The following is a 24,091-nucleotide window of genomic DNA, read 5'->3' on the forward strand; positions in this document are numbered from 1 at the left end:
CGGCAGAACCCCTGACCCTCATTCTCCGCTGTTCCCAGTGGCTGTGCGGAGTTTGACAGAGATGTAATTGCCGTAATGAGGAGGTTTTTGGGCCAGGCTGTGGTCTTGAGTTCACTCTGGATGTTTTAGCCTAAGGCTCAGCTGCAGGCCAGCACCAGTCACCCAGGCCAGATCTACCAAGAGAGGTCCTTATGCTCAGTCACACACAAACGTGACATTTATGTTGTCTGGTACACTCTGCTAAAAATTCAGAACACCCAGGATGCTGTGCTTACACACCTGGGAAGAAGGAATAATTTGAGTTCCCTATTGTCTTATCTTTTTTTGCTAATTAACCCCCGTGCGATAGCAACTGAGTAGTGAGTGGAGCTGGGCGGGCAGGCGGGACTGCTGTGGATTTTTCAGCTCCACGCGTTGGTCCCTTTGTCTACCCTGCTTGGGGACTTTGGTTTGCTTCCACTTTTGTTCTGTGAATTTAGCCATTCTGCAGTGCAGCTGCCAGGTTGAAAACACCCACAGGCTCTTGCTCCTGCACTGGGTATCCTGCACATTCTCATTAGCACATCCGAGGTAACCTCAACCTAATCTGCTCATCTGGGCAAAGTCCTTGGTGGCAGGGGTGATGCGAAGCAAGCCAGACGCATACGATTTGTGTACATTAAAACACAACTGTTATTTTTACAGCCCCTCCTAATAACTTCAAATAGCTCAGAGACACTATGACAATCTACTCACCAGAAGTCTGTGAAGAGACAAGTAGCCAGATAGCATCTCTTGTTTTAGCAATAAGCAAAGGAGGGCTGGCAACAGTGATGTGTTGTCGGCTGTTGGGTGAGAGCCCTTTTACAACTCCTGTAAGATTAACCACATCATCTGTTGACCTCCTCTGAAAGGAGACGCTCTAATGCAGACTGGACTCCCCAAAGGAGAAATGAGCATGACAGAGATGCCTAGTCTAAACAGCCTATGCAACCAGTAAGATACACACACACACACACACACAAAATCATCAGAGAGATAATCTGAAAACGTGAGGCTGGGTTTCTCCTTCAGAGCTTAGTATCTAGGGAAGTGAAAGAATCCAATAGAGCCTTTGTAAGTAAGCCTTTGGAACAGGTCAGCGTGTACAAAAGAGGAGAGGCATAGGAAGAAGAAAGGAAACACGTTGCATGCCAACTACCTGTAAGTCAGCTCAGGGCCGTTGCAGGCTGACTGCCCACTAGGGCTCTGGTCCCCTGGTTACAATGGACCGGATGTCTAAGAGAGCGCAGTTTAATGAACCAGTAAGATTTTCTTTTGGGGAAGTTTGAAGTGATAACACCATGAGACTAAGAAGGGTGGGGACAGAGGTCACTGTCACTGGGCCAGGAGCCATAGAGAGCAAGGCAGGAAGTACAGGACAGAAGAGGTCATGAGTCACAGTGGGCAGACGGTTGCTGAAGTGGCTGGAGCTGAGCCTCCTCTTAAATCAGGAAGCACTCCCTAGAGATGACAAGAGCTCCCAGTTGCCAGCTGACAAGCACTGTGGTACCTGCCATCTCTGAAGCCAGAATCACAGCCCAGACTCCAGGAAGGTGAGTGGCATAGCTATTACAGCTGAGCAGTGTGTGGCGCCTCTTACTAGAAAACCTCTATGCCTTTGCATGACCGAGATCCAATACAACTTGACTTCCTGACTTAATCCCGAGCTCCTGGCGTCTTTTTGACCACTCACGCCTTAACTCCATTTCCTGAAGAGCTCCATGAGAATCAACACCTGACCCTGTTCTACTCAACAAAGGACTGTGTGGTCATGCAAGTGGGGAAACGGTGCCCAGCCCACGTCCCTCTTTGGAGACTCTTAGTGCACAGTCCCAAGCTTAAGCTCTGAAGATGGGAAATGTGTTGAACTTCATTCAGCCTGAGTAGCTCTTTCTTTTTTTTTTTTTTTTTTCTTTTTCTAGTAGGACCAGACAGGGGGTAAAAAATAAACAAAGTTGGGAAAACGCCACTTCAGTGATCTGAGTGCCTATAAGATGTGGCCTATTTTCCTTCGAATAAAGCTTCATTTTGCAGCTCTGGGGCGCTAGACTCTAGCAGATCAGGCTGTGTGCACGGAGAGGGCTCAGTACACACCTGTCAGCTGTGTGTGAACGGCAGGAGAAAGGGAAGGTGATTTTCATGCTTGGCTCCTCTACAAGTAAGTCAGCAAGCTCTCTGTCCTGCCAGGAGTCAAGGTTACTCATGTCCTCCTGGCACTTTTCTCTCTGGCCCCAGGGCCCCGCCCCTTCTGGGACCGGCTTCCTGTGCTCACAGAGACCAAGGCCATATTGCATTTCACCCTGTGGTCTCAGCTTCTGCAGTCACGACAAACTCGATTTCTGTCTCCTCAGTTCTAGTTGCCCTACATGGCCCACACCCTCCACAGGATGTCACAAATACTGTCACCTACCATATGACCTTCTGCATCCTGAGGTGCCACCCCGGAGCATTTTAGGTGCCACCAGTGAGCTTTCCACACGGCAGAGGCAGTCAGGAGCATTTCACAAGCCAGGAGTCCTGCACACACTGCTCCGGCTCACTGGCAACCTCAAAGGCATATATCAATATTTCCCTATTTCTACACAAAGAGACTGCCATGTCTGTCTGGGTGAATAAAACCATAGAATTAAAGAACTCCCTGGCTCAAGCAGACTCGCTGGCACACTGATTTTAAACTGAGTTCGGCCTATCTCCTTGCCCTATTTATCTGACTCACTGAACATTTTTTTTTTCTGTTGCTTTGGCCTGCCTCTGACCCAGGTCTCTGGGCAAGTTCACCCATCAGGGAGCCAGAAGATCTATCCTCTGAAGAGAGGACACGGTGACCAGGTACCCCAAAACAAAGTAAAATTTTGCATAAGGTGCTTGACTCAAACCCTGAGCCCCGTGTATGGTAGGCAAGTGTCCCGCCACTGAGTGCCATCCCCAGACAGGTATGAAAATTTGTCCTAATGCTAGTATCATGTAACACATATCTCATGGTCTGATGCACCCAAAAGATGCATAGTAACCAGACTCCCAAGCCTTACCAGTTGGAATAACTTCAATTCTCTTCTGTTCCCTCTTAACATTGTACAGTTATTTGCTGACCGGTTAAAAAGCGTTACGATGATTCTCTAATGAGAAAGCATAAAACTTCCTAGGCTGGCCGTATCTGTGCCACTGGACGCTTTCCGAGGGAGGCCCTGGCTTTGGCCCTTGGGTAGTCACAGTGAGCTGTGGAGTAAGCAAGCATCGCAGCTAATTGAGCTCTGCGCTGAGCACCAGTGAGAGATGAGTTTGCATCGGAATTCCATTATGGGTTTTTAATAATTAAACATTACATGTTTGGAACCTCATCCTTCTGTATTACTTTTTAAAATATTAATCTATTTACATCAGCTGGACTTCCCGCAGCTTGACACGCAGTAAATGGGAGTCACACTGAGATAGACAACTGTGTTCTTAGTTTAAGACATCTTTGGTGCTTGCTCACAGTAAATGTGACACTAACCCTCTCAACCGGATTCCGTGTGATAATTACTCCGCCTTTGAGAGGGGGGCTTGCTCCATTTCCCTAACGTTCTCCCGAATCCCCCAGCACTGCACTGGAATTTTAAATTGGCCAGAATCCAAATTAATCTTATTGTGAGAGTTCTATAATGTCCTTTAAGGTCACAGGGTCACCCGCCCTCTTCGGAATCCGGGCTAGGATATGAATGCACAGGGTGTGTAAGAGTTCCCTTGGATGCCACCCCACACTGTGATGAGACCGAAGTATAAAACTTCAGAGCCTGGGAGCACACAGGAAAAGCTCATTAACAATGACCCTGCTTCCTCACAGTGCCCCGAGCCTCCAGAAATTCTCCTTGATACTCACAAGCAACTTCCTTCTGGGTGAACAATGTGGTGTCCCCCACCCCCACCCCCCACCCGGCCTTCCTCCCTCTGTTTTATCACCACTGTCAGGACTCTAGCACTAGCAATGATCTCAGCGCTCCTGGAGTAACCCTCGCTGTGGCTCAGAGCTTCTCCGGCCTGCTCCACTCTCTCCTAGCTCAAAGCCAGATGCAAATTGGGTCCAGAAAATGGCCCTAGGGGTCTGAGCAAGGCTTAATAATCAAGGGCTGGCTCAACCAAAGGGCAGGGAGAGTTGGTTACTCGGAGACGATAGAACCCAGTGTTTGCATCCGAGCTCATGCCCTGGTGGACAGCTCCAGAAATCAATCTGACTTATTTCCATATAAGAACTGTACTCTCTCTTTGGGGGTGGGGTGGGGGGGAAACAAAGCTAGCAGCGGCCAGCCATGATACCCGGCCTTTTAAAAAAGCAAAACACCATTTTTATTAATGGAAAAGGATTCAATGTAGGAAATTATATGGGAGATATACCCACTATAGAAAGAGCCTCCTCAGCTGCCCACCCCTGTGACCATAGAGGAAAGCTGGTGTACTGAAAATCTTCTCCCAGTGTCCGAGTAACTTTCTATTGTTCCATCTCTCGGTGTTGGCATGGTGTGTGCTAAATACTTCATAGGTCAACGCTATTGTCCCTATAAAGGAAGCCTGGGTCTCTGCGCCCCATCCAGGCAATGCATAGTACCCAAGGCTAGCCCAGGGAGCCATAGGTCCTGAGATATGGCAGACGGTCTCAGGACCTGGGTATCTCCTACTCCATGAAAGAGCTCGCCATACAGACTTGACTTCAGAAAAGACAAGGCAGTTTCTGGAGTAGAAAGAAAAGCCCTGTCTTTATGGCGGGTTCCACAAGTCTGAGCACTACCTGAGCCTCTCCTCTATGGCTAACAAGTAGGCAGCCTCAAGCTAGCTTGATTCAGGCACCTTTGTTCTCAAACTCCATGCCCTTCTTCTCTCAGAGGCCAGTCCTGGGGTGATTTGCCCCTCTGCGGGTCCTCTGAGGGGCAGACTAACAAAGACTCAAGCTTTTCTCATCCCAGCACAGGCAGAAACTCCCCTCCCACAGTGGGTTTTTCCCCTTGGAGAACAGACTATGATTCCCAGTTTGGAGAAAAGAACAAAAATATGGCTCCAGGTGGGAGGGGGTCATTCAGAGGAGGGTTGCCCACGGAGCTCCCCCACCCCCGGCAGTAAGACAGACTGGAGGCAAGTGGGGAGAGCTAAGCTGCCCCTTTTCCTGTTCCCCAAATGGCCCTGGTTGCCTTAAGGAGGTTACCTCAGGCTTTGTCCTTCTGATTAGCTAGTGGCTTGGAAAATGCAGAATAACAAACCCTAGAAAATGCCCAAAAGCTTAAGAAGTCTATCGGAAGTACCCACCGCCTCTTCTTTAGCTTTAGTCCATTACTCCCACCCTAATTATATCCTTTGGTTTTGAGTTAAATAAATTCCTTCCTTCCTTAGTATTTACATTTTCGGATGTCTGATGACCACCAATCGGCCACCTAACCCCTCTGGCCTCACTGGTGTAGACTGTATAGTACATAAAGACAACACAGGGTCGCCCTGTGTGCCTCAGACACCCCATATTCAAGCTGGGACTTTCCTCTTTTGTTGGCATCTAAGACCTTGTGTGTAGAGGATTCCCTTTTGACCGGTCTTCCTCCTTTCCCTTCCTCCCTCTTTCTCTCCCCCTGCCTCCCTTTCTCCTTCCATCTTTCTCTCCCTCCCTCCCTCCTTCCCTCCTCCCTCCCTCCTTCCTTCCTTTCTCTCTCTCTCTCTCTCTCTCTCTCTCTCTCTCTCTCTCTCTCTCTCTCTCTCTCTCCCTCCCTCCCTCCCTCCCTCCCTCCCTCCCTTCCTTCCTCCCTTCTATTTCTCAGACAGGGTTTCATGGATCTCAGTCTGGCCTCAAATGTACTATGTAGCCTAGAATGACTCACCCCACCTCCCTGTACTGAGTACTGGGCTTACAGGCATGTGCTACCAAGCCAGGTTTATGTGGTACTAGGGGTCAAAAGCAGGGCTTGCTGCCTAAAAACAAATCTACTGGCTGGGTCACATCCCCAGCCCAGAGCAGGCTGTGAGGAGTTTTTGTTTTTGTGTTTTGAGACATGGTTTTTCTGTGTGTGGTACTTGAACTCTGTAGACCAGGCTGGCCTCAAACTCAGAGATCTGCCTGCCTCTGCCTCCCAAGTGCTGGAATTAAAGGAGTGTGCCACCATACCTGCTGGATGTGAGGTTTTAAAAAAAATTCTTGGCATAGCAACGGAAATGTTAATAGGTCGGAAACAACCATGTTTATTATCAGGAATCACCTGAAATGTTGTCCCCCTTGAGAAATACACCAGTAGATATATCTCCAAGGAGTCATTAACTAAGTATTTCTGATTCCATCATTAATGCTTCATGTTTCGTTTTGTTTTTAAGGCAGGGCATACTTTAAAAGCTAGACAGACCACTATCCAATGCCCTTTGACACTGGCTTTTCGTTCATCAAATAACACCTCAGCAATTTTTGGAGGCCCCAGCGTCCTAACGCCTTGAAGCTCATCTGGCGCTAGGGAGTCCTCCAACTTCCAGTCGGTACAGGAGCTGTTGTCAAATACTTGGCTCATCACCCAACTGAGCTACTTCTACTAATGGGAAGCTCACTACACGTGACCTATGTGTATTGTGATCTTGTCTGCAAACAGCTGACATGAGTACTGCCTTCCTGAAACCCCAACTCACAGCCTGTTCTCCACCCCAACCTCCAGGGGCATCTCCTCCTCCATAGACCTAAAATAGGTGTATGCTTCCTTGTGATTTTTATCCTGGGGTAGGAGCATCTGCAGAGGCTTCTACATCTTAAGGCATCACAACATAAGACCAAGTATGGTCTGGGACACTCATGCCTCTCTTCCACACTTAACATGAGGTGAGACAATGCAACACAACAACCTCTGACCCTGCATCTCAGGGCTCACAGAAGCTGAGTCTGCAGGAGAGTCTGCGGGCTGATTGTGGTCACTGAGAGCCTTCGCTTTCCTCCTTCTCAGTGTGAGTCTGCCTTTAAACAGGTCTTTAGCTTGGGATGACGCTCAGTAGCATTCACAAAGCTCTGGGTTTGATCCTCTGCACTAGAAAATTATTAAACTATTAAATTATTACATTTTCAGGAGTCCCAGATTAAACCTTCAGATACCCCAAAGAAGCAATATTTTAAGCCCCCAGCACGCCCCCCTATGAACTGACTTACTCAGCAACTTATATTTGAATTTAGATTCTAATCTTTGTCATTTCCTCCAGAAAAGTTATTTAATCTGCCCAAACAGAGGGAGTTACTTAAAACAGTGAGTGGTTCTCAACCTGTGGGTTACAACCTCTTTGGGGGTTTGAATGACCTTCTCACAGGGCTGTCTAAGTCCATTGGAAAACACAGATGTTTACATTACAGTTCATAACAATAACAAAAATATAGTCATAAAGTAGTAACAAAAATAATTTTATGGTTGGGGGTCACAACACTTTAATACAGGATCTGTATTAAAGGGTCGCAGCATTAGGAAGGTTGAGAACCACTGACTTAAAAGAAGCTAATTCATCTTAGACATTTAAAAGCATCAGTCATCTATTTTAGCCATATGTTCAAAACTTCTAGAAAATATGTTTTTTAATCCCCAGGACCTCTACAGTTCTGAGGAATTAGTCCTGGCTCTCTAGATAAGAGTCCTGTGGGAGTCAGAGCTTGGGTCCGGCAAGCCTGGTCAAAACAATCAGATTAGGACTTTTTTTTGTTTTGTTTTTGTTTTGAGGCAGGGACTCACTATGTAGCCCTGGCTAGCCGCGAACTCACTATGTAAGGTAGACCAGGCTGGCCTCAAACTCACTGAGATCCACCTGCCTCCCTCCTAGGATTATGTATTCTCTAATCAGTATCTTTATGCTATCACCATGGGATATTTTGAGGCACCACTCTTGAAATAAAGTCTAAATAAGACCTCGAAGTTAGGTCTCTCCTATTCTGAGAGGCTTTTTCCCCCTGCAGATTCTCTGAGAACCTCCTAGAAATTGCAACGGTTGCTTCCAGTAACCACATTGTATACAAGTGGCCCTAACCCTGACCCTAGCTGGGACAGAGGAGCCACAGCAGCATAGAGTACAGCTCTGGGCCAAGGCCCTCCATGACAGAGTATGCCCCAGTCCCCTAGAGAGCATGTTACACTGCAGAATGCTGCTCTCTGCCTGCAGTGTGTGATTAACCCCTGCTTGGAATAGCCAAAAGGTGGAAACAACCCAAGTGTCCATCAGTAGCTAACAGGGAAGATGTGGTATGTCCATTCAGTGAATATTATTCAGTCATAAAAAGGGCCAGAATGCTCGTTTGTGCCATAATATAGTTGAATGTTGAAAATATACCAGTGTGAACTAAGTACAGAGGAGTACACATGATCTCACTTGTATGAAATATCTTGAAGACTCAGGCAACTTCCTAGAGTAAACAGAAGTTATCAGGGGCTGAAGGCTTGGGGAGAAATGTGGTTTTGCTTACTGATTGTTTAGGGTGATGACAGAATTTTGGCAACAGAGACTGACGATGGTCCCACTATACTGAGATGCCATCAGACTGCATGCTTAAAATGGCAAATACTACGCCACATACATTTAGCATACTTAACCCCAAATCCCCTAGCCCTACCTCCAAGTCTCCTAGCCCTGTCTCCTAAATATGGATGGGCCCACAACGCTGGTGACTCTGGAGCTGACATTTTAATTTCTTGCTCTTTACTCAAAAAAAGAGGGAGGCTAGACAAACCCTCTCTGCGCTCTCTCTCTCTCTCTCTCTCTCTCTCTCTCTCTCCTTCCCTCCCTCCCTCCCTCCCTCCCTCCCTCTCTCTCTCTCTCTCTGTCTCTCCCTCTCTCTCTGTTTTGCTGGCTGTCTGGAAAAGTCCAAGCTTTTGTGCCTGTGGACCAATGTTAACACAGGCTGGAAATTAAAAAAAAAAAAAAAAAAAACCAGCCCTATCTGTCATTTTGCATCTGTGCCAACCAGAGGCTGCTGGCCCGACCCTGTGTGTCTCCCTTTTGTGGCTCGCTCAGTTCTAAGCCACTCTGCTAGATATCAGGAGCACTAGTAACTGACCACTAAACTACCAGAGCAGGACAGAAGCAGATTCCACTCAGAACGGGCAATGGGGGAGTGGAGAGGCTTGTCACTCAGGCCTTGTCCTCAGTGTCCCCAGCCCACTCCAAACCCACATTACCAGTGTTAATTTTTACCAGGACTTGAAGTCATGCTCGATACATAAAGTTTCAAGAGGATGTGTGTGCCAAGCCTCTAGACAGTGGCTTGTGAGACACCTGTGCACAGCCCAGAGGACATAAGGCAGATGTTTCATCCAGGGTCTGCCAAACTGCTCCAGATCTCATGTTTCGGGGATCCTCTTTTTTGATGTAACTTGGGTTCACCTCAAGTTCACTGGCTTTCCCAATGGTATTACTTAACTTCTTCAAATTTAATATATTTTTATTCATGCTTACTTGAGTGTTGTATTTCTATGCGTGCACGCTTAATTGAGCAGAGTGGGCTGAACAAGCTGAGTTTCCTGCAGAGGGAACACGGCACAGCTTTTCCACTCACCACCGCAGCTCAGCATCCTGACCTCAGCGGCTGACGTATAAATATTCATGATGATACAGGTGAACACAGTGCTGGCTGGCTGACCATCTCATGGAGCTGCTGCTCCTTCCCCTGGGCCTAGAGAAGGCCATCATTTTTATTCAGCCAGCAGACAGCACTGTGGTTTTTTTGTTTTTTTTCCTTCCTCCACGACTTGCTGGGCTGTCATGTTTAAATATGAAAATGTTGCTTATAGCCAAATGTTAGTGACAGCAGCCTGTGGCGTCTATCATGGTTTGCACTCTTACTCTTACTAAAAATAGCCTTGCTCTCTGGATTTCTTCAAGCTCCACATCTGCAGGAAGTTTCTGTTGCCATTGCTGGCCTTTTCCTTTCTTCCCTGAAGATTGCTGTTCTTTGGCTCTGCCAGGATCCTCTCCCTCTCCCCTTCCCTGGGAAATGAATGGCCAATAAACATCCCAGGCTCAGATGTTTTAACAAAGGCCTCACGGGTGTTCCCCATTATTCCCCCTGCCTTGCTTCAGAAGTCTTTAGAACAGAGGGAGGTGGGCAGCAGCAGGAGGCAGAGCCGTTTGACCTTCAGAAGTAAAGCCAGAAGGCTGACAGCACAGCCTGGGCAGGCCGAGAAGCAAACAGGGAGGGCAGGCTTCTGGGACCCTCCATGTAGTGATTCCAAGCACACAGCTGCTCCCACCAGCGGTCTGGAATCACAGTCTACCAATGGGAACCTAAGTAATAATGAATTCATTTAAAAGCTTCCAGGGGGACAAATGGTTAATTCCTTTCAAGGCAAGTATTCAAAATTGCTTTTTATTAATTCTCTCTCCAGCCTAGTGTGTGTGTGTTTGTGTGTGTGTGTGTGTGTGTGTGTGTGTGTGTGTGTGTGTGTACATGCACATGCATGTATGGGGGTGGGGGGAACACTATGGCGGAACCAGTCAGAAGATGGTGTTTGGAACAAGATTTGGGCCTTTAGCAGAGTGAGTTCCAGGACAGCCAGGGCTACACAGAAAAACCCTGTCTCGAAAAATAAAATAAAATAAAATAAATAAATAAACATGTGGGCCTTTAGATATTCTCAGCCCTCTGTAACATTGTCAGAAAGCACTCAGTGAGCCCTTCTGCCCTCCACTTCAGGTCTCTGACTCAGCTACTCAGTGGCAGGTGAGAGACCCTGGGATGTTACATTGTAACCCTATGAAATCTGCTAAAGCCTTCTGAGAAGCCATGCACAAGCTCACAGATTTAAGACTGCATTTTTTTAGTCCTGCCTCCCCTCCACACACTCCCTGATATCTCTGGGGGCCAGTTCCCTCCCAAGTATCCTCCACTGCAGGATCCAGCAAAGATTCCTCTTACAGAAGACACTCCAGAGGGGGTTCCAGAAAAGAACAAGAGTCCAGCTCTGCAGACCCGTGTGGACTGTCCCAGTCAGAGAGCCCCGGGATAGCTCCACTCCTCTGCCGTGAGGAGTGACCATCTTGCCCCTAATACCTGACAGCTGGACAAGAGTCTGATGGAGTAGCTTTGCTCAAGTGTTATCATTGGTTCCCATGGAGCTCAAAAGCTTTGTGACTGTAACAGCCATCTCCATTTGGGAGAGGGGATGTGACTGAAAAGAGGTGACTATGAATATGGTGAGCCGTTTGGATCCCAGCTTGGCTTTATGGTAACTGGACATTTTGTACTTAGAGTGAGGCTTGGGGTTCCATGCAGAACTAAGATGGGGCTGGAAATGAGTTAAAAGTGCAACATGACAGCTGAGACCCATCATGTGTCAGCTATGGCTTGTAGGAGCGTCTCCCAAATGTCCATCATTCAGGGAAATTGCCAGGGTGCTGCTACTGGGAGATGGTGAAACCTTAGGAGCTAGGACCCTATGAGAGACTCTGAGGTCACTGGGAAGCCTTTAAAGGGGACAGTGTGACCCTGTCTCTCCCTCTTCTAGTCCTTTCTGGTTCCTGGAGAAATGTGAACCATTATTGCTCCAGCATAGCCCAGAGCATGGAGCCATTTGACTGTGGACTAGAACCTCCTACACTTTAAGGCAAAACAAACCCTCTTTCTCTTTAAAGCGACTATGTCAGGTGTTTGGTTCTAGTAATGGAAAGCTGATATAGTAACTCTTCAAGGTCTTGACCCACTGCCCAGTCGTCCTTAATGCTTCTGATCTGGTTTAGTCCTTCCCTGCGGCCAGTGATGATGTGAGGTCATGCTCAGCTTCCTCTAGCTATAGGTCTCCTGAGAACCTCTGTTTCCTTCCTTCCTTCCGAGGACACCTATGCCAAGACCATCAGACTTCCCTGATTTATAAGGGCTGGCAATATAAAAGGTAACCTTGTTTAACAGCTAGTACAGACCTTAATGGAGGGAGTTTTGAAGATGGACTATGGTACACAAAGTAGCAAAGATGGCTACTTTAAGATAAGAGTATTGGAATGCCAATTTGCAGTTCTTATCAATCATGTGTTTGGGGGAATTCATAATGCACATATGAACATATCAGTACAGTTGTACATGTTTAAGCTTATAAATAAAAACATATGAGGGTATGCTTGATTTTTAACTTGAGATTATATAATCAAAAACCTACTGAAATTGCAGTTCTGTGAGAGACACATCGGACCTTACTAGAGAATCTTAGGAAACATAATCAAGAAAAATGTCCACTATTAGAGTGAGTCACTGAGCACCACATAGTGTTTACAAGGCTTTAGATTCCAGAGAAAGCACAAAATCAAAAGACAGCTATTACATTTACAGTCCTATATCCCAGCAGAAGACTGAAGAGTCGTGGCTCAAATGTAAAACGTCCCTCACAGGTTACCCAGCTGATGGTTTTGGAAGCTTATGGAATCTTGAGGAGATGGGACCTTCCTAGAGAAAATGGAGCCAACCCTGGGGTCTGGCCTTGACATTCACAGCCTGATGCACTTCCTGTCTACTACTTGCTTCCTATTTCACCAAGATGTGGGAGGGTAAATCTTCCTAGGTACATTCCTGTTACTATGGAGCCTCCTTCCACCATTACATGCCCCCCTCCTGCCCCTGACCATAGATTGAACCTTTAAATTGTGAGCCTGGAATAAACCCTGCCTTTCTTAAGGTGACTTTGACAGGTATTTGTCAGAGCATCTAGAAGCAGTTCCTATGTGACTTTTGGGGAGAAGGGACTGCTGGGTAATGTATACTCCCAAGGGTTTGTTTTCAGTAGTGGTGAATGGGCTAATGGGCATCCTGACAGCAAGTCTAACAGACTCACTCACTGCTCCTCTCCAAGCCCACATGGTTTTCTTCTTCCTTGGAAACTCTCTTTGACACCACTGCGACTTCTGCTGTGACATAGGGTTTGTCCTATCTGTACTCCCAAAGATGGTACGCAAAGAAAATCCTGGAGAACAAACTCCAGAAAGATGCCCATTGCTAAAGCAAGTCACCGGATTACCACATACTGTGTATGGTCCTGGCTCTAGATTCCAGAGTCAGAAGTGGGCTCCTGAGATAGCTCAATGGGCAAAGATGGGGATCTGATGTCATTTCCTGAACCAACATGGTAAAAAGAGAGAACCAATGCCTACAATTGGTCCTCTGACGCCTTCATGCCATGGCATGTACATGCGTGCACGCGCGCGCGCGCACACACACACACACACACACACAATGCACAAATACATACACATGCACACACACATGCACTCACACATGCACACACACAATGCACAAATACTTACACATGCACACAAGTAAAGAATATATAGCTTAAAAACTTTAACTTAACTTCAAAAAATGTCTGTTGTGGATACTCTCCTTTGTTAGTCCCCTGAAGTATTTCTTCCTAAAGATGTTTCTTAAACATTTTTCAGAGGAAAAAATGACATTTTAATACACAGCTAGGGCAGATGTGATATCAGGTGTCATATCAAGAGATATGACATCTTCCCAAGAAAGGACCAAAACTCCACTTCCACATGAACTATACAACTAACACCTTCATTTTCCTCTGCATGGGACTCTGGTCCATTGTCACCACAAGAGAAGAATGGACACTAATTCCTACCAAGCCACGATTAGTATTTTGTTCCCCTGGGCGTCAAGGACGTGATGACCCCACTGCTGAATGTTGTCTTGATGAAGACGACATAAGATGCCAGCCTCACCCTTGCCTTAACTGCCTGCCCTGTCTTCCTTTTGGTTATTCATCTTTCCTCTAGGGCCCTACTGGTCCAGGGCCAATAAAAAGCAAACTATCAATCCTTAGCAATGAAAAACAGGAAATAACCTCTCGGGATGAAATTTCAGGAGTGGGAGACCCATCCCTTCCACTCTGGCACCTCACAAATCACAGCGTACTTATGACTGCAAACCAGTGCACCCCTCTCCATAGCCATCCCTATAAAGAGGTCCATTGCTTCAGAGGCTGTAGGAGTCTCATATTCAATCAAGAGACGCTCCCTAGAGAACCTCGGAGTGCTGATATGGGGAATTCTATCATCAAACTAAAAACGTCAAGAGGTATTGATGGCCTCAGACACACAGCACCCAGAAGACCCCAGGCCTTGCACCGACTTCCTTTACACAGAGATCTGATGAACCACAAATCGGGCAGCACTGTGTTTAGCAGCGCTTGTTTTCCTCTATTGCTTGTTTGGTTTTATAAGCACATGCTTTCTACAATAGGTGCCAGATGCCAACTGTGTAAGAAAAAGTGGGAGAGGGGACTCTTAAATGGAAAAAATTATATTCATTAACTTAATTTTTTTTTCTGCAGCAGTGCCAAGGTTTGACATCAGCAGCAAAGCATGAAGGGCCAGCTGGAGGAGCACCCGTGTTCCCAGGAACGAATGATAACAGAGCAGAGTGTGTGGTGTTGGGCCTGTCCCAGGAATTCCAGGTGGCCATACACATGATCCTTTAAGTTATTGACCATTTCCTGTTGTGCAACCAATTGTCCCTGATTGCCTGAAAAGAATCAGGACACATCTCTGACAATGTTTGTTCCACAGTGGGAGGGAGGCGAGGCGGGCAGGGAAGAGTTGCTGGTGATTTCCAGTGACATCAGAAAGAACCTTTAAACCAGGTGCCATATCAATAATAGCCTTCAGTACACGACCTGGGACTGAACCAAAGGTCAGGTGCTTCTTCGCATACTTTCTCTCTGGTCCCCCTTCTTTGTGGACAATTGGACATTCTCTCCAGAATATAAAAACCCAAGTCTTGCCTCCCCTGGATCTGTAGGTAGAAAGCCAGACTGTGGGGCAGGGGAGGTGGGGCCTGTGCAGGGGCTTCCTCCCTGTCTCATAAGCTCTGAGAGATAAAAGACTCTGAAGTTCTTAGCATTAGAGGGCAGGACCCATACACGCAGCATACAGTTTAGGATTTAGCTTCCCACTGGCTGCCTCACCTTATGGGTTGAAATTAAAGACTTAAAATCCATACACGAGACACACAGACACCGTGACAAAGGGGGCTGAAGCTGAGACAAGTCCCCTGCATAGCCTGTCATTGCTCCAGCCTGCTTTTTTTTCTGGACTTTCTGTAAGACAACCTCTTGACTGTGATAATTATACTGTCATATGTACATGTATGTGTCTGAAGGGCTGGGAAAGAATCGTGGGTGTCTGAGGAAAGATGGCTCTGCTTCCTAGTAGCTGACAGAGGCAGTGTGAGAGCTAAACTTCCTACTTCCCGGGGGTGGGGGTGGGGGCTTTTCAGAGATGGGGGTGGGGCTCTCAAACTTGGCTGCTGCAGACACTCTGTAGGGTGGACTAGCAGGCCTTTTGACTGCAATCAAGCCACTTCGCTTTCTGTAAGACTGTTGGGAAAAGGCCAATGCAGCAATCGTGCAGGTAACTTTGCTCCATGTATTTATTTCTCTCACCTCTGGTCAGAAGCCCTCAAGACTGAGCTGTGACAGGAACTCCCGTGCTAGTGGCTGGGATAGAGATGCAAGATGGAGATTGAGGAAGGGATCGCCTGAATCTGGAGTCTGACTGAAGCATCTCACCACATGAGAACCAAGAAGGCCAACGCAGTGACATTTGCTTAAGGCTTTTCTCCTTTGCTGGCTGCAACCTACAGTGTCCAGGAGACTGTCACAGGAAGCCCCATGAACATCAAAAGGACATGTCTCAACCTTCCTATGCAACCTTAGTAACTCCTAGTTTCATCTTATCAGATTGTAAACCCATCTAGGCACCCTATAATCTCAATTAGCTAAAAGGGGAGCAGAGGGAGAGGGGGAGGAGAGGGTCCTCTAGCAATAATTTAAACAGTGAAATCCTAAAAGCTTCTAGAATTCTACAGTCACCACCAGACATGTAAATGCTACTCTTATCAGAGATGCCTGAATCCCGCTCTCATGAAAGCCTCCTCTTTCCCTGAGCACTTTCTATTTTTAATAGACTCCAACTCTACCTCATACTACTTTGTCCAAAACTTCTTCCCTGTAGTGTGGCCAAGGACCTGGTTTTACCTGAATCAGGTCCCTAAAATGCTAAGGAGACTACTCAAGCTACTGTGGGCAACAGGGTGGTGCTGTGCCTCTGTCCCTGTCACCACTCACAGTAGAAAGCAGCAGGAGGAGCAAGAGACTGTGCACCCTATGTTCCAACCCCTTAGGCATCTCCTGTCAGCTCTGTGGCCCTACCATGGGGCGGCAGACAGGACCCCTGGTCTTTAATATCCTTGTGGAAATGTCAATCCTCCTTTGATTTTTTTTCTATTCCTATGGGCACATTTACAAAAAAAAGCTGTTATAATAACATATTAAAACAAAGGGAGGTCAGTCTTCCACTAGAAGCCTTTGGATGAAGACATAGAACTCTCAACTCTGCCTGTGCCATGACAGCCTGGATGCTGCCATGCTCCCACCTTGATGATAATGGACTGAACCTCTGAACCTGTAAGCCAGCCCCAATTAAATGTTGGTTTTTATAAGACTTTCCTTGGTCATGGTTTCTGTTCACAGCAGTAAAACCCTAACTAAGACAGAAGTTGGTACCAGGAGTGGGGTATTGCTGTGATAGGCCTGACCATGCTTTTACTTGAAAGAATGTGGATTTTTGGACTTTGGATTTGGAACTCAGTGGAATGCTTTAAATGGGGCTTAATGGGTCATTCTAGTGGGAATATGGAAGACTTTGTTGCTGGGAGTAATTTGAACTGTGTTGACCTGGCCCAAGAGATTTCAAAGGAGAAGAATTTCAGTATGTGGCATAAAGACTGTTTTTGTGGTATTTTGGTGAAGAATGTGGCTACTTTTTGCTCTTGTCTGAAAAGTCTGCCTGAGGCTAAGGTGAAGAGACTTGGATTAATTGCATTAATTGCATTGACAAAGGAAGTTTCAAAAAAGCCTAGCAAAGACTTTGTTCTCTGGTTAAGTCTCACAAAGAGAAGTTTGAACAAGCATAGCAAGCTTAAAAAGGCAAAATATAAAATATATGGTTCGAGTATTAAAGGCATACGAGGAAGTGAAATGGAGCAAAATCCTGTGTTCTAGGAGATAACAGATTAAGGGAGTGGGACCTTGGGGCAAGATCCTACCCACCTGAATTTAGAACCAGGCATGGTGGTACATACCTTTAATCCCATGAGACAGGCATGCTGATCTCTGCATTCAAGGTCAATCTACAGAGCAAGAACCAGGATAGCCAAGCTTAGGCAGTGAAGGATTTAGAAAACAAGCTAGTGATAATGTAATAGTACAAAGGGATCATGTTCTAGTTCCTGTAAGCAGCAGAACTCGGCAGCTTCAGCCATGTAGCTCTGGCTCTAGAGTTAAGAATGGAAGGAACTACTGGGACAATTGATGCTGGTTAGCTGAAGCTAAGACATTAGCAATGATTAAGAAGAGACCAGCATCACTGAGTTGAAATCTGGGAGTTGTTTTCTGGGAGCACAAAGAAGCTGTGTTCCAGAGATAGCCAAGGTTGTACCTCATGCTGCAGCTGGACTTGGTAATGTGTAAGAGTCACCCAGGTGGTACTGGTTTTGAAGGCATGAAGGTGTCATGAACAGCTGAGGCTTGGCACTGTGAGAAGTCATGGAAGGCCATTGGAGAAGGTGTAGCCTCAGCTGTAGTTGATGGCCCAGAACTGAAGGGGTCAGGGAAAGGATTTGATGCTTGGCACCATGAAGAGAGCCTATGAGAGGCTATTGGTGAAGCCCGGTTGGAGTGGAACACCCCAGTGTATTGGAGATGTCAGTACCATGGGATGAACACCAAGAACAGCAGCAATAGTGGAATGGATCAAACTGAGCTTAGAGTGCTACAGAGGGCAGAGATGGAGAAGTGATGCCAGCCCTTAGGAGGAATCAAGTGGAATCCCAGACACTGAAACAAGAAGCTGTAACATTGAAATTGCCTTTGGAGACTCAAAGATGATAAAGATGCCAGAGCCATGGGATACATGCTGAGGAAAGCTGCTAACAGGGAGTGGAACCAGCCCAGGAGAAAGCAGTTTGTTGCAGTCAACAAAGATGAAAAAGCAGTGGAGATCTGAAGAGTGCTTTGACATCATCCATGGAGATGCAGAGTTTGGAGTTTGCACAGCTGGTTTCCTGCCTTGCTTTGGGGATTACAGTTAATTAAGTTGAATGAATCTCAGAAGAGACCTTGAACTTTGGACTTTTAACATTGTTGCAACTACTATAGACTATGATGACTTTGAAAGTTGGACTAGATGCATTTTGCATTATGCTATGTTTAAGTATGGCCCCTAAAGACTCATGTTTTTGAACAAGTCTATGGGGACCAGGGAGTGGAATGTGATGGTTTGTATATCCTTGGACCAGGGAGTGGCACCATCTGAAGGTGTGGCCTTGTTGGAATAGGTGTGACCTGGTTGGAGGGTGTGTCACTGTGGGTGTGGGTATAAGATCCTCACCCTAGTTGCCTGGAAGTCAGTCTTCCACTAGAAGCCTTTGGATGAAGACGTAGAACTCTCAACTCTGCCTGTGCCATGACAGCCGGGATGCTGCCATGCTCCCACCTTGATGATAATGGACTGAACCTCTGAACCTGTAAGCCAGCCCCAATTAAATGTTGTTTTTTATAAGAAAACAACAACAACAACAAAAAAACCAAAGGGACACTTACAAAGACTTTCTTGGAAACATGAGGCTAGCTCTAATCTGCTCTGCTAAGAAGTTGAGGCAAATTCAAGGGTAAAGGCTATGCATTTAACGAGAAGAGGGGTTGTGAAGACGAGGAGAGGGCCAGAACAGGCTGGCAGGAGGCAGAGACCTGCAGAGAAATGTGACCAGGGAGAAATTCCTGGGTGGCCGAAGAATCTTTTAGGACCTGGAATATCATTTAATTTTTCAAGTTTTTCACAACACCTCGCTTAAAAAGCTCCTTGGTAGCTTAAACCCTCAATAAAAGTTGCCGTAAGCACATGTTCATGCACGTGAGTTCTCATACACATGCCAGAGTTTGGCTTAAAGAATCTAAAATATCAAACTCACAGGCTCCAAAGTACTGGCACAGTTCGCAGGCCTGGGTCCAGACATCTTTTTAGGGCCAAGTTGGAGGGTGCTATTTTATCATGTGTCTCCAGGGGGCGCTCTCATGGGCATCCAGAACCTATCCGTTCCCCTTTCCTTACCAAAGGGAATATGATGCAGAGAAGAGACCCAGAGTGGAGTAAAGGAAAAAGATGGATAGAGGTATGAGTTGAGTAGGGGCAGAGTTGAGCTTTGAAATATGAACCCCCCCCCCCCACACACACACACCACACACTGCTTTCAGGGGAGTTTCACTCTTTATAAAGGCAATGGGTATTTATAGGGCAGAATGAGCAGTGAAACAAAATTACATCACAGAACAATTGCCATAGCACATACAAAGAGAACTGGCCACATTTTACCACCAAGGGCTGCCTGTCTCAGAGACGGAGGAGCTGCAGCTGCCAGCAGGCATCCGGAGACACCGCCAACAGGCAAAGTTGCATAGGAATTCTAATAGAGGATCCAGAACCCGTCAGCCGGATTCAGATAGCTTGATTATATATTTGTGAACCTGTTGGCTCTTGTTGATGACTTTCTATTTCATGTATGTATTATAGATGGCAGAAATTACTTCCAGTTCACACAATGGGGAAGAACCATGTCAATAAACTGATGGGGTTCTCAAAAGACGTTCAGTGTTTCAAATGCTGGGCCCCTCGAGCCCACTGGAGGATGACTGATTTATGTAGACAGACAATATACTGTATCAGGAAAGGTTGAGCAAGTCTCGGGTCACGTGGTCACCACACCATAGCCGACACTCTGCTGGGGGTATAATTCCCCAACAAGGGAGAATGTTGCTCCCCAACACAGCCCGAATCACAGCCCAGTAAATAAAGAAACTCTCCCAAGGCAAGGTAATTTGCTTAACCCAGCAGTACCTCATTGTTCTCCAGCCCCTGGACTGATTACAGGGTTAGAGAGACTGCACAGGCGACTGGGCCAGGCTCTCCTAGAACCTTGGAAGGAGACATCCCATATTCTCTTATCATCAGAAAGCGTCTAGTGGCTACACCAGCTTGTTGCCTCTCTCCAAGCACAGAGCCTTCCTTGTGTCTCTACAGCTCCCTTTCGGGCTTCTATTACTTGGTACTTACATTGCTTTTGAGACAGTTTTCCGCTGTTTTAAAAGCCAGTCCTGGCATGGCTATAAACATCAGTTCATGTTTCTGGAATAAATCTTTTTTTGTGTTCCATCATACTACCCACAGGGGTACAGATGACATGTTTTATGTGGTGGCCACTATTTACAATTCAACCCCCACGGAGGCCCATGAGATGCCACAAATGCAGCCCACACAGGAAGACTGCCCCTTGGGCAGAGACATTTGTCCCAGGAGACCAGGAGTACCAGGAAAGGCCACACCCTGAAAGTACACGGGTTGCATAGGCCACTGACACACATCTTCCATTCAGGGGCAGGAGGGTCTTGGGCACTCTCAGAAAAGCACACTGGGAGGCAGGCTCAGACGGACTGAACACTGGGGTGTGTGTGACCAGTGGCTGTGGGCAGGGAGAACAGGACACAAAAATACCCAGAATTGGTATTGAATTAAAAACATCAACCAAGTGACTTCATCCCCACCCAGAGGGCTCTCCGCACATCTGCATGTTCGGGAACATCTGCTCACAAGTCCAACTGTCTCCTTTGTGTTCAGATGGGCAGCCACTAGGCACAAGAGATCTAACCTTGCCGGTTCCTCCCTTAGCAGAGGACAGCAGGAGTCAGGGGGTTCTGTTGCTGGGGGAGCCGGGAGGGTGCAGGAGGAATCCCTGTTGCAGTGAAGAGTACTCACAGGAAGCGCCTCTGCCTCTGTCTCACACTAAGATAGCATTTGCTGAAAATGTCAACAGATTGCTTCTTGGGTTTGAGCTGTGCAGACATCAAAAGCTTATTTTAACAGGGCATTTCGCTTAAAGTCGCATGGTTGGCTTAGGCATTTTGAATGCCTCTGACTATGTTATTTGGATTAGCGGTTCTCCTTGGGTTTTACTGGGTTCGCATAAGTCAGAACATAACCGGAATAGGACCAGAACCAGAGCGCACCATTCATGTAGTAAAATTTGCCCTTTGTGTATGCTGAATTTTTAGCAGGCCCTTTTTCCTCCCCTCTTTCTTTCCTCCCAGCGTGGCTCAGTTGCTATGCAGGGGCATAGTGCTCCCGAGTGAGGATCAGTTCCAGACTTCGGCTTGATTTGAAACAAGCCAAGCAAATTTGACTGCATGCGATTCTAGAAGGTTCTTCCGTTTTCCTATTTCTCACACCAGGCTACTGAAGGAAGCAAGTCACTATCTGAGTCCTCGTTATGCTGGCCTGACTGTCTCAGGTACGTGGTATGATTCAGTAGACACAGTTCAGATGGGGGCCCCTGCACCCCTGCTCTCCACACACGCATGGGTCTCAGGAAGCTCAGCAGAGTCCTTCCCCTCCCTTTACACTATGGGCTTTTTTCAATCCTTTTTCCTCTCCCCGCTCCATATCACATTGACTAGGTGCAACTCAAAAGTTAATGGTAATTGCTCTTATCTTAATTTATAGCAGAGGAGGGGAGAGGAGGGGAGAGGAGAGGAGAAGAGGGGAGAGGAGAGGAGAGGAGAGGAGAGGGGAGGGGAGGGGAGGGGAGGGGAGGGGAGGGGAGGGGAGGGGAGAGGAGAGGAGAGGAGAGGAGAGGAGAGGAGAGGAGAGGAGAGGAGAGGAGAGGAGAGGAGAGGAGAGGAGAGGAGAGGAGAGGAGAGGAGAGGAGAGGAGAGGAGAGGAGAGGAGAGGAGAGGAGAGGAGAGGAGAGGAGAGGAGAAGAGAGGAGAGGAGAGGAGAGAGGAGAGAGAGGAGAGGAGAGGAGAGGAGAGGAGAGGAGAGGAGAGGAGAGGAGAGGAGAGGAGAGGAGAGAGGACAGAGATGTGTAATTTTCAGATCTGAGCGCAGGTCATTACAGGTGTGTTATATTATGTATTCATGAGCCTCCTGGGACAGGCATGCTGAGATATCCAATAACTTTCTTAATGTGTAATTACACACCATCGAACTATAATTGATTAATTGAAAAGAGAATGTAGGCAGATGTGAGGGCAAGACTTGTGCTGCTCATTAAATGAATATGTCCTTGCTTCTCTTTAATAAGCTAAGTGGAACTACTCAAAAGCAATTAAGCCAGTAGTGAAATTCATTAAATTTTAAGTAATTATTGGTATAAAATCCTGTAATAAAATCCAAGACTTTGCATAGCTCTGTTTCCAAGGGAAGTATGAGGATTCTCTCATGGTAATTCTGTGAGGCAGAAGGAGCAGCCCAGAGGAAGCTGTATCTTTGGTTCCCTGACATTCTGAATGAAGATCACGAGAGTAGGGCATCTCTGCGTGATCATACTGCCTGCCGTCCTGGGCCAGCCAGAGGAAGATTGTCACTTCGTCCTAGGAATGTAGTAACATTTCCGAAGTAAGGTTTTTTCATTGAATAGTTGTGCTAAAATGAAAGAATACTTCCCCCCTTCAGCTCTCTGTGTAGCCAAGGATGACACTTCTACAGGAGTAGAGGCAGTGTGTGCCAACACGCCTGGTTTATGCAGTGTTGCAGACTGAATCCAAAACTTTGTGCATCCCAGGCAAGAGATCTACGAACCGAGCCACCTTCTCAACCCGAAATGTCCATTTTAAAACAGTTCTTTGAACATTACATTCGGAACACCCTTCCTGTGTAGAAATGAATGCAGGAAGCTGTATACAACATGAGACAATTCTTTACAGGTCCCACTCTCGTTAGGGAAACAAACCTGGATTGTTGGGGTAAGGAAAGGGATAACATATCTTAGTTTTAGGAAGGGGACCTTTTCTCTTGATCCCAGGAATCTGCTAACTCAAAAATGTGCCAAAAAGAAAGTCAAATCAGTCAAGGCTGACTTACTGCAGACACACTTTGTAACGCCCTAAACTTGGGAGAGACATGGGAGTCTCAGCACTCTGTGGAGACATATTATATATGTGTATATAATACACATCTGCATATTATATTATGTGTGTGTGTATATAATATACATACATACTATTATATATGTAGATAGTATGTAGGTATTATATACATATATACGATTATATATACAATAGTATATATATGTATGTATGTATATAATACATATACATACTCTACCAATTACAATACATCCCAGTACTTCTTCCCCTGAATGTTAAATGATAATTTACCTTGCATGATTAAACTATGCACATATATATTTTATATATATATACATATATTAGTATACAATATAACAACATGTATAATAGTATATATATATAATGCATATATAATTTTTTTTGTATCTTGTAACAGTCAGGGGAAGAAGTAAAGTAATTGGTAGAGTGCTTGCCTAGCCCACACCCTGGGCCCGATGCCTATACCACGTAAACAAGGACAAAGGCATGGTGTTACACATGTGGATCCTATCACTCGCCATGTTTCAGAATCATAAGTTCAAGGCCATCCTTGGTTAGTTACATAGTGAGTTTGAGACTAGCTGGAGATACAGGAGACCTTGCCTGAAAACAAACATCCAGTAGATTTTGTAGCGATTTAAGATGATCTTGTGCCTTGCACAGAGCAGGCCCCTGGTTAGAGCTCACTGACAGAACTGTGGAAAGAGTCTGCGACAGGATTCTGGCAACCGTGTGCTGGTAGGGGGCACTGGCGTAGAGTCTAATGTAAGAAAACCGAGAAAGTAGCGATGTGAACGTTTTGGCCAGAACATGCTAAAGATATGTTGATGATGACAGCTGAGAGTGAAAGAGAAGACATCCTGAAACCTAGGCTCAGCGCCAACCAGTGGCAGCCATATTGGTCCCATGACCGATTTTTGCAAAAGAAACTTAAATATAAACCCATGAATTTGAGTAATTTTTGTTTGAATGGTAGATTCCAACCAGTGGCAGCCATATTGGTCCCATGACCGATTTTTGCAAAAGAAACTTAAATATAAACCCATGAATTTGAGTAATTTTTGTTTGAATGGTAGATTCAAACACACACATACACACACACACACGCACACTCACAAACTACA

General features: G+C 46.3%; 1 protein-coding gene and 1 long non-coding RNA gene across 6 annotated transcripts in view; one reads left to right on the forward strand and one right to left on the reverse strand.

Annotated features, from left to right (window-relative positions):
• The window catches only part of Sobp (sine oculis binding protein), a 180,652-nt gene that overhangs the window by 31,092 nt on the left and 125,469 nt on the right, over positions 1 to 24,091 (reverse strand). The gene's annotated exons all lie outside the window — the stretch shown is intronic.
• Gm47815 lies at positions 1,315 to 16,472 on the forward strand. Of its 2 annotated transcripts, none has more exons than XR_003948999.1 (3): positions 1,315 to 1,574; positions 14,304 to 14,426; positions 15,427 to 16,472. It is a non-coding gene; the product is annotated as a predicted gene, 47815 (long non-coding RNA). The 2 variants fall into 2 exon arrangements; XR_003948998.1 differs by having other exon boundaries at positions 1,319 to 1,574; positions 15,424 to 16,360.

The sequence above is a fragment of the Mus musculus genome, chromosome 10 (assembly GCF_000001635.26).
Source record: "Mus musculus strain C57BL/6J chromosome 10, GRCm38.p6 C57BL/6J".
NCBI lineage: Eukaryota > Metazoa > Chordata > Mammalia > Rodentia > Muridae > Mus > Mus musculus.